The sequence below is a fragment of the Triticum aestivum genome, chromosome 5A, assembly GCF_018294505.1.
Source record: "Triticum aestivum cultivar Chinese Spring chromosome 5A, IWGSC CS RefSeq v2.1, whole genome shotgun sequence".
NCBI classification, from domain to species: Eukaryota; Viridiplantae; Streptophyta; class Magnoliopsida; order Poales; family Poaceae; genus Triticum; species Triticum aestivum.
The window spans coordinates 198404660-198418174 of NC_057806.1; positions in this window are offsets into that span (position 1 = coordinate 198404660).

Below are 13515 nucleotides of genomic sequence, written 5' to 3' on the forward strand. Positions count from 1 at the left end.
TGGAAGCCTCACCGCCCCCATACTACTCCCACCGCAGGCCAGGCCATCCCTCCACTCCACTCACTCACACCCCCTGTTATTCTGCGGTGATGGCAGCGCAGCCGAACCAGTGAACCCTCGTACTCCTCTCCGCGTGGGCATCCACTGACGCGTCTTCCCCAGCTCTGCGTCGTCCCCTTCCTAGGTCTCGCCATCGTCCACCGTCGTGGTGCTCTCGGCGCGGTGTGGTCAATGTGGTCAACGACCAAATTCCATCGGAAGAATACTGTACGTGGAGAGGCTGACAGCTGGGTCCATGGCAGCCGCAAGGAAGTGCCTCCTTATTATGCGGAAAATAATTATTCCTCCACCTGACAGCAGGAACCAACCGTATGCCCACCAGTATTTCGCAAAAAAAATGTTTTCCCCTGACTGTTGGGACCCACCCGAGGGCCACCGTATTTCACGAAAAAACGTTCCCCCTACTGTCAGCTCGGACCCACTGGAAGTGCCTCCTTATTACGCACAAAAAATTGAATACCCCCTTGCTAGCTGGGACCCACCTTGGTGGGAGGCTGACCCGTGGGCCTACTAAGTTGACGGGGACGGAGGGCTTTGTCAACTTAGTCAATATAAACAATTCTAGCTCCAGTGACTGTACGATGTCCATCCAACGGCCGTAGTGCTTCTTCAACCTCTGGTCTTCTTGCTCCAGCTGCCCAAAGCAGCGCCGGTCGTGCCGCATGCTCCTGCCTCCCGTGGCCGGCTGTGCTGCCGCGGAGGCCTCACCGCCCCCTACTATTCCCACCGCTAGCCAGGCCCTGCGGCAACGGCAGCCTCACACCACAGTCGAACCAGTGAACCCTCATACTCCTCCCCACGCGGGCTTCCACTGTCGCGTCTTCCCCGGCTCCCCGTCGTCCCCTTCCTAGGCCTCGCCGTTGTCCATCGCCCTGGTGCTCTCAGCGCGGCGCGGTCAACGTGGTCAAGGAACGACTTCCATCGAACGTGGACTGTACGTGGAGAGGCTGACAACTGGGTCCACGGCCGCGGCAAGGAAGTGCCTCCTTATTACGCAGAAAATAATGATTCCTCCACCTGACAGCTGGGACCCACCGGACGGGCCACTGTATTTCACAAAAAAACGTTTCCCCCAGACTGCTGGGACCCACCAGCTACATCTTCGCACGCAAGGAAGTGCGTCCGGGCAAAAAAACGATTCACCCCCCTAAGTGTTGGGACCCACCAGCTACATCTTCACAGGCAAGGAAGTGCCTGACAGTCGGGACCCACCTGGTCGAAGCGTACGTAGCGTTGTCATTCTAGTCGTGAACGTGTACGTACATATATACTGGTGGATGTAGAGGCGCGCACGTGTCGTAGTAGAGGCGCGTACGTGTCGTAGTAGAGGCGCGCACGTAGCATGTACACGTACATACAGCGGCCAGAGTGCAAGAAAGAAAATACGGCCACGTATGTGTACATACGGGTGGGGTCTCGAACGCCTACTCGCGCATACGTACGGCCAGGCCTCGTGTACATGGCTGGGTCGGAACGGAGAAACGTCGTCGTCGTGTTCATGGGGAGGCAACGAAATGCGTCGTGTTCATGGGGAGGCAACGGAATGCATCATGTTCATCGGGAGGCAACGGAACGCGTGGGAGCCAACCAGCTGGGTCGGAACGGAATGCATGGTCGTGTTCATCAGGAGGGCTTGGATGGAACAGGTGATGGAAATGAGGCCTGGCTGCGCACAACGGAGGAAACGGACCTCCTACGTTCGGAATGGGGTCCTGTTGATCGGGAGGGGTCTGGCGTACCGCAAAACGGAGGAAACGAACCTCCTACGGTCGAAACGGGGGTCCTGTTGATCGGGAGGGGTGTGGCGTACCGCAAAACAGAAGAAACGAACTTGTGTTGGAGCGCTACGATCGAAACGGGGGTCCTGTTCATCGGGAGGGGTGTGGCGTACTGCAAAACGGGACTCCACGGGATATTGTTCATCTCCACCGTCGACCTCCTCTAGCCTCCACGGGCTAGCGTCGACCTCCTCGAGCCTCCACAGGCTCCTGTTCATCCAGCCTCCACTGCGCGCTACTCCACCGGCTACTGTTCAACCACCCCTCCACGGGCACCCCTCCACCATCTACTGTTCATCCAGCCATCCACACCACGGGGTCCTGTTCAACCACCCCTCCACGGGCACCCCTCCATCGTCTACTGTTCATCCAGCCCTCCACCACACCACGGGGTCCTGTTCATCTAGAGGCAACGCCACCGCTCACTGTTCATCCAAACCCCCCGCAACGCTCACTGTTCATCACAGAGGCAGCATCGACCGGCTTCAGTTAGCAGCAGTAGCGAAGGAATCGCTCGATCGGGTTCAGTTAACAGCCATCGATCGATCGCTCGGGTTCAGTAACGCGTAGCCTGCAGTTTCATCGCTCGGGTTCAGTTAGAGCCCAACGCCTCACTCGGGTTCAGTTAGAGCCAATGCCTCGCACACACGCGCATACGCGTACGAGAGAAACGCGCATCGCTCGGCCCCCGACCTCCCACCGTAACCGGGAACTCCCCGAAATTTTCCTCCCCCTCGCTTCTACCACGGTTTTTTTCTGTCATGGACAGCCCAAAGAATGTCATGCAGCTGCGTCTCCGGCCCGCCCAGGACGAAAAGCCCATTCTCTGTCATGATTTTTTTTCATAGAAGTAGGAGCCCACCACATCTATGATGATACCGGGTTTTGTCACAATTATCGTCATAGAAGTGTCATATGTATGACAAAAAAATTCGTTCGGCCCAAAATGTCACGGATGTGTCTTTTTTTTGTAGTGCACAGAGTCGGTTACATAAGATGGAATCTTCAAAGTTGTTCGCCAAGATTGCCTTCCACGCCAAGGAGAGTCTTATCTAGACACGGGTATAGTCTTCGATCTTCATATGTTCACATCCCATCAGTCCGGCCCATAGATAACAGGCCGGACGCCGAGGACCCCTTAGTCCAGGACTCCCTCAGTAGCCCCCGAACCAGTCTTCAATAGCGATGTAACGCCCATGATGCGGCTATATCTCCCATGTGTCGAAGCATGACTTAGAGGCATAACCAAATTGTAAGCAATGTCGCAAGTGGGGTAATCTTCACACGACCCATGTAATGAATAAGGAAAAAAAGTACATAGTTGGCTTACACTCGCCACGTCACACAATAGCATAACTATCATTACATTCATCCAAATACAATCAAGGTCCGACTACGGAACCAAAATAAAGACAACCCCAAATGCATAAAGTTCCCGATCGCCCCAACTGGGCACCACTACTGATCGTCTGGAAAGGAAACATAGTATCGTCCTGAGTCCTCATCTAACTCCCACTTGAGCTCAGTCGAATCTCCTGGAGCGGTATCATTGGTCCCTGCATCTGGTTTTGAAGTAATCTGTGAGTCATGGGGACTCAGCAATCTCACACCCTTGCGATCAAGACTATTTAAGCTTATAGGAAGGGTAAAAGGTATGAGGCGGAGCTGCAGCAAGAACTAGCATATATGGTGGCTAACATATGCAAATGAGAGCTAGAAGAGAAGGCGGGGCACGGTCGAGAAACTATGATCAAGAAGTGATCCTAGAACAACCTACATTCAAGCATAACAGGAGACCGTAATCTCTTCCTGGACTTCACCGGAAAGAGACCATCACGGCCACACACTCTGTTGATTCATTTTAATTAAGTTAAGATTCAGGTTTTCTACAACCGGACATTAACAAATTCCCATATGCCCATAACCGCGGGCACGGCCTTCGAAAGTTCAAATCCCTGCAGGGGTGTCCCAACTTAGCCCATCACAAGCTCTCATGGTCAACGAAGGATATTCCTTGCCCCAAGACAATCCGATCAGACTCGGAATCCCGGTTACAAGACATCTCGACAATGGTAAAACTAAACCAGCAAAGCCGCCTGAATGTACCAACAAATCCCGATAGGAGCTGCACATATCTCGTTCTCAGGGCACACCGGATGAGTGCTCCATACAACTAAAACCAAACCTCGAGTTTCCCCGAGGGGGCGCTGCAAAGGGCTCTAGTTTGGACCAGCACTCAGAGGAGCACTGGCCCGGGGGGTTTAAAATAAAGATGACCCTTGAGTCCGCGGAACCCAAGGGAAAAGAGGCTAGGTGGCAAATGCTAAAACCAAGGTTGGGCATTGCTGGAGGAGTTTTATTCAAGGCGAACTGTCAAGGGGTTCCCATTATAACCCAACCGTGTAAGGAACGCAAAATCAAGGAACATAACACCGGTATGACGGAAACTAGGGCAGCAAGAGTGGAACAAAACACCAGGCATAATGCCGAGCCTTCCACCATTTACCAAGTGTATAGATGCATTTAAAATAGACAAGATATAATAATGATATCCCAATAATAAACATGCTCCAACAAGGAACAAACTCCAATCTTCACCTGCAACTAGCAACGCTATAAGAGGGGCTGAGCAAAGCGGTAACATAGCGAAACAACGGTTTGCTAGGACAAGGTGGGTTAGAGGTTTGACATGGCAATATGGGAGGCATGATAAGCAAGTGGTAGGTATCGTAGCATACGCATAGCAATAGAGCGAGCATCTAGCAAGCAAAGATAGAAGTGATTTCGAGGGTATGGTCATCTTGCCTGCAAAGTTCTTTGAGTTGATGTAAGCTTGATCCTCGTAAGCGTACTCAACGGGTTCCTCAATCACGTACTCGTCTCCCGGCTCTACCTAATGCAAGAACACAAGCAAAGGGAGACACAATCAACCACGTGCAATGTGCAAGCAACATGATGCAAAACATGGTATGATATGCAGGATGTGATATGCAATGCATATGCATGTCTTGGAAATGAAAGATTGAACCTGGCCTCAACTTGGAAATCCAAGGGTGCCACTAGAAAGATCAGTTGATTTCGGTCGAAATCGATATAAAGATCACTGGAATCGGATGCACGGTTTGCAAATGGCAAGCAAAACAAATATGGCACCGGTCTGCGATTAACAGCACGAGGCCATCTAAATGCATCAAGAAAAATAAGCTATAGCACTCTATCATAACAAAAAATCACATGGCAGTGATCCACTCAAGATGCTTGACAAAAGATGAACACTGAGCTATGGCTAATTCACTCAATAGCAGGTTCAAACAAGCATGGCAAAAGTGCAAAAGATAACAGGTTACAGACTTTGTGAAAATAACATGCCAGGAATTTAACATCAGGAAGCAATGTTTAGAGCCATATAACAACATGCTACAGGAACATATCATGGCAAAGCAAGGCATGGCATGAAGCTACTCAAATCATACAACAAAAGTCCCTTACTGACCATAAGCCAAAAGGGATCAGAAAATACAATGGCATCCATGTGAACATACAACTTTCGTTAAGAGATTCAGACTTAGTAGAAAACTGGAACATGGCGAAACAAATATTAAGTAGGCATGTTTACGAGCTCGATGCACTCACCACAAGGCATTGCATGACAAACTAAGCATACACCCAGCAAGTGGACATGGCATAGAAGCTAAACATGGCAAGAACAACCTCATAGCATGCAAGGATCAACTACAACAACCTCGGCAAAAATGCTTAACACGTAAACATTCTTCCAGGAATATTTTATAAAAAAAGTAGAGCTCGATTGAGTCAAGCTAGGGTGCTCCATAATTGCAAACAAAGACATATATGGATAGAGCATAACAATATCTCAAAATGATCCTTACTGAACATTCTCAAAAGAGGCATGGATCACTCTGTAGCAACAAGAATACATGGCATAAAAATATTAACAGGGCAAAGACTTAGAAGATTTCTAAGTCCCTGAAAATAGCAACATTGCGAGAGCTACTTTGCATGCTTGTGCTAGTCACCACAAAGATCACAAAAATACATGGCATACACCCCTGTAAAGATGGAATGGCATACTACAAAACACATGTAGGGCTCAAGTTCATAGGAGGCACACATTAATCATGGCAAAAATGACAAATGTTCAATTACTGATAAGAATCTGAAACTAACATTGCATAGCACTCTTGCAACAGCATTTAGGGCATCAAGATGAACTCAAATGAACATGGTGCAATGGAATGAAATGAAGTGCTCGTCAAGAAGAACAATTTGATATGCTACACACCCAAAACGGAGCCAAGGATGCAATGAAAAACGCTAAAATTACTAGGACTGAGGCAAAAGTCAATTGTCTCAGATCCGGATCTAGGTTTGTGCACGTGGATCGAAGATCGCCAGCGCAGACGGCGGCCGGAGTCGTCGGAGAAGACGCCAGCGTCGAGGAGGAGGCCGGCCGGAGCTTGGAGGAGGCGGGGCGAGGCGGTGCGGGGCGGCACCGGAGCTGCGGCGGCGTCAGGCGGCGGTCTCCGGCGGAAGCAGCGTGGCGGGGCGGCGCCCGAGCGAGCGTGGCGGGCGGTGGCCGGCGACGTCGAGGCGGAGCGGGGCGGCGCGGCGAAGGGTCGGCGAGGAGGCGTGGCGGCAGGGACGAACGGGCTTCGGGGCCTGCCCTGGGCCGAGCGGGCCGGCGCGGCGGCGGGCAACGGCGTGCTACATGGCACCCTCCTACTGGCGCGGGGCGGCGGCGCGGTTCGTCCGGCGAACAACGGACTTGTCCGGCCGCGCGGAGGTGAGGGGAGCTAGGGTTAGGGTGGTTTGATCCGGGATTTTCAGGGGGGGTGCCTTTTTATAGGTAGAGGGAGCTAGGAGGCTCCAAATTGAGCATGGTTTGTGGCCACGCGATCGTTATCGAACAACCGACATGATGGAAGGGGTTTAGGTGGGTTTTGGGCCACTTTGGAGAGGTGTTGGGCTGCAACACACACGAGGCCTTTTCGGCTCCTCGGTTAACCGTTGGAGTATCAAACGAAGTCCAAATGACACGAAACTTGACAGGCGGTCTACCGGTAGTAAACCAAGGCCACTTGGCAAGTCTCGGTCCAATCCGAGAACGTTTAGCACCCGCACACGAAAAGAGGTAAAAGGGGGCACCAGAGGACATAGGAGCGCCGGAATGCAAAACGGACAACGGGGAAAATGCTCGGATGCATGAGACGAACATGTATGCAAATGCGATGCACATGATGACATGATATGAGATGCATGACAAAGACAAAACAACACGAAGACAAAAACCCGACAACGAGGAAATTTCATAAATTAGTGCCGGAAATGGCAAGAGTTGGAATACAAATATGGCAGGTTACATACGGGGTGTTACAACACTCCACCACTACGAAAGGATCTCGTCCCGAGATCTAATACTGGAAAAACTCCAGATATTTGGAACGGAGGTGGTCCTCGCATTCCCAGGTGGCTTCACGATCGGAATGATGTGACCACTTCACATTCAGGAATTTGATAGACTTGTTGTGAGTCTTGCGCTTAGTTTCTTCAAGAATAGCAACGGGGTGCTCATGATAATACAGGTCTTCTTGGAGATCAATCTCTTCGAAGTTGACGGTGCGGTCAGGAGTCTTGAAACACTTGCGGAGTTGAGACACGTGAAACACGTCATGCACTTTCACAAAGTTGGATGGAAGCTCAAGTTGATAGGCGAGATCGCCTCTTTTGCCAATGATCTTGAAAGGACCCACGTATCTCGGGGCAAGCTTCCCTTTGATACCAAAGCGACGAGTACCTTTCATTGGAGAGACGCGGAGGTAGACATGGTCTCCGATCTCGAAAGCCAAGTCATGATGCTTGCTATCATAGTAACTCTTCTGGCGCGATTGCACGGCTTTGAGATTTTCACGAATGACTTTGCACATTTCTTCAGCCTCTGTGATCAAGTCATTTCCAAGAAGTTGACGTTCACCAGTCTCTGACAAGTTAAGAGGAGTACAGCACTTCCTGCCATAGAGAATCTCGAATGGGGCCTTGCCCGAACTCGCTTGGAAGCTGTTGTTGTAGGAGAACTCGGCATAAGGAAGACAATCTTCCCACTTCAGGCCGAAAGAGATGACACATGCCCTGAGCATATCTTCAAGAATTTGATTGACTCGCTCGACTTGGCCACTGGTTTGAGGATGAAAAGTTGTGCTAAAGCGAATGTTGGTGCCCATGGCCTTCTTAAAAGAATCCCAGAACTTGGAGGTAAAGATGCTCCCACGATCTGAAGATATCAACTATGGAATACCGTGTAGGGAGACAATCCTGGACGTATATAGCTCTGCCAACTGAGCTGTTGTTATAGATTCTTTGATAGGAAGAAAATGAGCCACTTTAGTGAGCTTGTCAATGACAACGAAGATAGCATCATTGCCATGCTTGGACTTTGGAAATCCAGTCACGAAGTCCATTTCAATATGGTCAAACTTCCATTCTGGAATGGCAAGAGGTTGGAGGACACCAGCTGGTCGTTGGTGTTCTGCTTTCACTCTTCTGCAGACATCACATTCATTCACGAACTGAGCAATTTCGCGCTTCATTCGAGTCCACCAATACGACTGCTTGAGGTCATGGTACATCTTTGTACTTCCAGGGTGAATAGAGAGAAGTGAATTGTGAGCCTCGTTCATAATGACTTTACGAAGGTCACCCTTAGGCACCACAATGCGATCCTCGAAGAATAGAGTATCCTTGTCATCAAGACGATAGCACTTGTACTTGGGTTGACTCTTGGCAATCCCAATCTTCACCTTCTTCACCATAGCATCAAGAAGTTGAGCCTCACGAATCTGATCTTCCAAAGTAGGAGATACTTGGAGGTTGGCAAGGAATCCTTGAGGAACAACTTGGAGATTAAGTTTGCAGAAAGCTTCACAAAGCTCTGGTTGGTAGGGCTTGAGAATCAGACTGTTGAAGTAAGCCTTCCTGCTCAATGCGTCAGCAATTACATTGGCCTTGCCTGGACTATATTCGATACTCGGATTATACTCTTGAATCATTTCGACCCAACGAGTATGTCTGAGGTGGCTGAGTGAAGATGTACTTGGGACTCTTATGATCAGTGAAAATGTCCACTTTTCTTCCCAACAATAGATGTCTCCATGTTAAAAGAGCATGGACAACTGCCGCCAACTCGAGGTCGTGAGTGGGGTAGTTCTTTTCGTTGGGCTTCAACTGGCGAGAGGTATAGGCCACAACTTTCTTCTCTTGCATCAACACTGCACCAAGACCTTGAAGGGAAGCATCACAGAAGACCTCAAATCACTACAAAAAAGACACATCCGTGACATTTTGGGTCGAACGAAAAAAATTCTGTCATACATATGACACATCTATGACGATAATTGTGACAAAACCCTATATCATCATAGACGTGGTGGGCTCCTACTTCTATGACAAAAAATCATGACAGAAAATGGGCTTTTCGTCCTGGGCGGGCCGGAGACGCAGCTGCATGACATTCTTTGGGCCGTCCATGACGGAAAAAACCGTGGTAGAAGCGAGGGAGAGGAAAATTTTGGGGAGTTCTCGGTTACGGTGGGAGGTCAGGGGCCGAGCGATGCGCATTTCTCTCGTACACGTACGCGCGTGTGTGCGAGGCGTTGGCTCTAACTGAACCCTAGCGAGGCGTTGGGCTCTAACTGAACCCGAGTGATTGCACTGCAGGCTACGCGTTACTGAACCCGAGTGATCGATGGCTGTTAACTGAACCCGATCGACCGATTCCTTCACTACTGCTCCTAACTGAAGCCGATCGATAGGATGAACAATGAGCGTTGCGGGGGGGGGGTGGATGAACAGTGAGCGGTGGCATTGCCTCTGGATGAACAGGACCCCATGGTGTGGTGGAGGGCTGGATGAACAGTAGACGGTGGAGGGGTGCCCGTGGAGGGTGGATGAACAGGACCTCGTGGTGTGGAGGGCTGGATGAACAGTAGACGGTGGAGGGGTGGTTGAATAGGACCCCATGGTGTGGAGGGCTGGATGAACAGTAGACGGTGGAGGGGTTCCCGTGGAGGGGTGGTTGAACAGGACCCCGTGGTGTAGAGGGCTGGATGAACAGTAGACGGTGGAGGGGTGGTTGAACAGTAGCCGGTGGAGTAGCGCGCGGTGGAGGCTGGATGAACAGGAGCCCGTGGAGGCTGGATGAACAGGAGCCCGTGGAGGCTGGAGGAGGTCGACGGTGGAGATGAACAGTATCCCGTGGAGTCCCGTTTTGCGGTACGCCACACAACTCCCGATGAACAGGACCCCCGTTTCGACCGTAGCGCTCCAACACAAGTCCGTTTCCTCCGTTTTGCGGTACGCCACACCCCTCCCGATGAACAGGACCCCCATTTCGACCGTACGAGGTCCGTTTCCTCCGTTTTGCAGTACGCCGGACCCCTCCCGATGAACAGGATCCCATTTTGAACGTGGCCGGTCGAACACAAGGCCGTTTCCTTCATTCTGCGGTACGCCAGGCCTCGTTTCCATCGCCTGTTCCGTCCAAGCCCTCCTGATGAACACGACGCATTTCGTTGCCTCCCCATGAACACGACGCATTCCGTTGCCTCCCCATGAACACGATGCATTCCGTTGCCTCCCCATGAACATGACGACGACGTTGTTTGTCCGTTCTGACCCAGCCATGTACACGAGCCCTGGCCGTACGTATGCACGAGTAGGCGTTCGAGACCCCGCCCGTATGTACACATACGTGGCCATATTTTCTTTCTTGCACCCTGGCCGCCTCTACTACGACACGTGCGTGCCTATACATCCACCAGTATATATGTACGTACACATTCGCGGCCATAATGACAATGCTACGTACGCTTCGACCAGGTGGGTCCCGACTGTCAGGCACTTCCTTGCGTGCGAAGATGTAGCTGGTGGGTCCCAGCAGTCAGGGGGCGAAATACGGTGGCCAGGGTGGGTTCCCGCTATCAGGTGGAGGAATAATTATTTTGCACGTAATAAGGAGGCACTTCCTTGCTGCGGCCGTGGACCCAGCTGTCAGCCTCTCCACGTACAGTCCACGTCCGATGGAAGCCGTTCCTTGACCACGTTGACCACGCCGCACCGAGAGCACCAGGGCGGTGGACGACAGCGAGGCCTAGGAAGGGGACGACGCGGAGCCGGGGAAGACGCGACAGTGGAATCCCACATGTAGAGGAGTATGAGGGTTCACTGGTTCGCTGCGGTGTGAGGCTGTCGTCGCCGCAGAATAACAGGGGGTGTGGGTGAGTAGAGGGAAGGCCTGGCCAGCGGTGGGAGAAGAAGGGGGCGGTGAGGCCTCCGCCGCATCGCAGCCGGCCATAGGAGGCAGGAGCACGAGGCACGACCGGTGCTGGTTTGGGCGGCTGGAGAAAGAAGACCATAGGTTGAAGAAGCACTACGGCCGTTGGTGGACATCGTATGGTCACTGGAGCTAGAATCGTGCATATTGACTAAGTTGACAAAGCCCTCCATCCCCATCAACTTAGTAGGCCCACAAGTCAGCCTGCCACTATACTGGGTCCCAGCTAACAGGGGGAGTATTCATTTTTTTTGTGCGTAATAAGAAGGCACTTCCTTGCGTGCGAAGATATAGCTGGTGGGTCCGAGCTTTCAGCGGCGGTAACATTTTTTTCACGAAATACTGAGGCCCTTTCGGTGGGTCCCTGATGTCAGGTGGAGGAATCATTATATTGCGCGTAATAAGGAGGCATTTACTTGCGTGCGGCCGTGGACCCAGCTGTCGGCCTCTCCACGTAAAGTCCACTTCAGATGCATGTCGGTTGTTGACCAGGCCGCGCCGAGAGCACCAGGGCGGTGGATGACGGCGAGGACTAGAAAGGGAACGACACGGAGGCAGGGAAGACTCGGCAGTTGTTTCCCACGCGGAGGGGAGTATGACTGTACGAGGGTTTACTGGTTCGTCTACCATCGCCGGAGAATAACAGCAGGTGTGGGTGAGTAGAGGTATGGCTAGGCCAGCGATGGGAGTACGGTGGGGCGGTGAGGCCTGCACGGCAGCAGAGTCGGCCGCGGGGAGGAGGGAGTAGGCAGTCTCGCCGACGCCTGTTTGAGCGCCTGGAGCAGGAAGAGCAGAGATTGAAGAAGCACGACGGCCGTTGGATGGCCATCCAACAGTCACTGCTTGTGCATCAACCTTTTTTAGGAAAGCCTCAAATCTGTGGAAAACAGCATACAGCCCATCTGCCATTATTTCTAATAATTTACAACCCATTTGCTAATTATTAAGGTTTTTTTGGAGCTCATATTCTTTTTGTTAGCATTACAGCCCATATTGTGGCCACGGTTAAAAAAATTTACAAAATTTTGCATATTTCGGTGCGGTCCGAACTGTTTTTAATCCCGAAATTTCGACTCACATTCAAACTGATTTTAAAAATAAATTTATATCAATATAAAATCCAACAAATTCTCCACGCGTAAAAATTAATGAAATTTCAAATCTCGAAATGAAAAAAAAGATATTTGAAACTAATTGTCGGTTTGATTTGTTTTAAAAATGTACAGCCCATTTCTCATTACTGATGGGCCATTTTCTCGGCCAGCCGAATGAAAGCTCTCCTCGTCTTCAAAGATTTGCAGCCCAACAGGCCTGACAAAGCGACTTACTTGGCAAATCACAAAAAACTAGGCTGTGGCCATGGACCCAACTGTCAGCCTCTCCACGTACAGTACTCTTTCAATGGAATGACGTTGACCACGCCGCGCCGAGAGCACCAAGGCGGTGGACGACGGCGAGGCCTAGGAAGGGGACGACGCAGAGCCGGGGAAGACGCGGCAGTGGATGCCCACGCAGAGAGGAGTACGAGGGTTCACTGGTTCGGCTGTCGTGTGAGGCTGCCGTCGCCGCAGGGCCTGGCTAGCGGTGGGAGTAGTAGGGGGCGATGAGGCATGATACGTCTCCAACGTATCTATAATTTTTGATTGCTCCATGCTATATTATCTACTGTTTTGGGAAATATTGGGCTTTATTATCCACTTTTATATTATTTTTGGGACTAACCTATTAGCCGGAGGCCCAGCCCAGATTTGCTGTTTTATGCCTATTTCAGTGTTTCGAAGAAAAGGACTATCAGACGGAGTCGAAACGGAATGAAATCAACTGGAGAAGTTATTTTTGGAACGAAAGCCACCCGATGGACTTGGACCTCACGTCAAGGAAGGAACGAGGAAGCCACGAGGGTGGGGCGCGCCCACCCCCCTAGGGCGCGCCCCCTGCCTCGTGGGGCCCTCGTGGCTCCCCTAACGTGCTTCTTCTGCCTATATTACTCCATATACCCTAAAACTTCCAGAACAGAGATTAGATCGGGAGTTCCGCCGCCGCAAGCCTCTGTAGCCACCAAAAGTCAATCGGGACCCTGTTCCGGCACCCTGCCGGAGGGGGGATCCCTCAATGGTGTCCATCTTCATCATCCCGGCGCTCTCCATGACGAGGAGGGAGTAGTTCACCCTCGGGGCTGAGGGTATGTACTAGTAGCTATGTGTTTGATCTCTCTCTCTCTCGTGTTCTTGAGATGATACGATCTTGATGTATCGCGAGCTTTGCTATTATAGTTGGATCTTATGTTTCTCCTCCCCCTCTTCTCTCTTGTAATGAATTGAGTTTCCCCTT